Here is a 418-nt window from a genome sequence, read left to right as displayed (position 1 = left end):
ATAAAAAAGAAATTTAATTTTTAAAAAGTGTTACTGAAGTAACTTGAAACTAATACCTGTTAGACGGCCATTTCTAATCTAATAATAATAATAATAATAATAATAATAATAATAAAATCATAGCATCTTTGACAGAACCCAGGAACTCACAAAGTAATAACAAAAAAAAATTGAAATGTCACAACAAAATGATCATGACATTTAAATGCACCGATTTGTTACAGCTGCAGCAGTTGTGAAAAGCGCTATATCAATCAATCAAGTTTCATTGTGTATGATTGATTTCTGAAAATAATAATAATAACGCACGAGATAATCATAATCAGGTCTTGGCGGAGGTCTGCTCTTTCCATCGGAAATTGTAATGCAACACATCAAGGTTATTGTGTTCTCTGCTGATGACATTTTTTTTTTTAAG

The 418-nt window shown here is 29.2% G+C and overlaps 1 protein-coding gene across 1 annotated transcript in view; it reads left to right on the top strand.

Moving 5' to 3' along the window:
- Positions 1-418, top strand: part of tenm4 (teneurin transmembrane protein 4) — a 164,929-nt gene that overhangs the window by 129,753 nt on the left and 34,758 nt on the right. The gene's annotated exons all lie outside the window — the stretch shown is intronic.

Source organism: Hippocampus comes, unplaced genomic scaffold (genome assembly GCF_001891065.2).
Source record: "Hippocampus comes isolate QL1 unplaced genomic scaffold, H_comes_QL1_v1.1 scaffold194, whole genome shotgun sequence".
NCBI lineage: Eukaryota > Metazoa > Chordata > Actinopteri > Syngnathiformes > Syngnathidae > Hippocampus > Hippocampus comes.
Note: the sequence above shows the minus strand (reverse complement) of the source record. Positions and strands in the feature narration are given on the sequence as shown.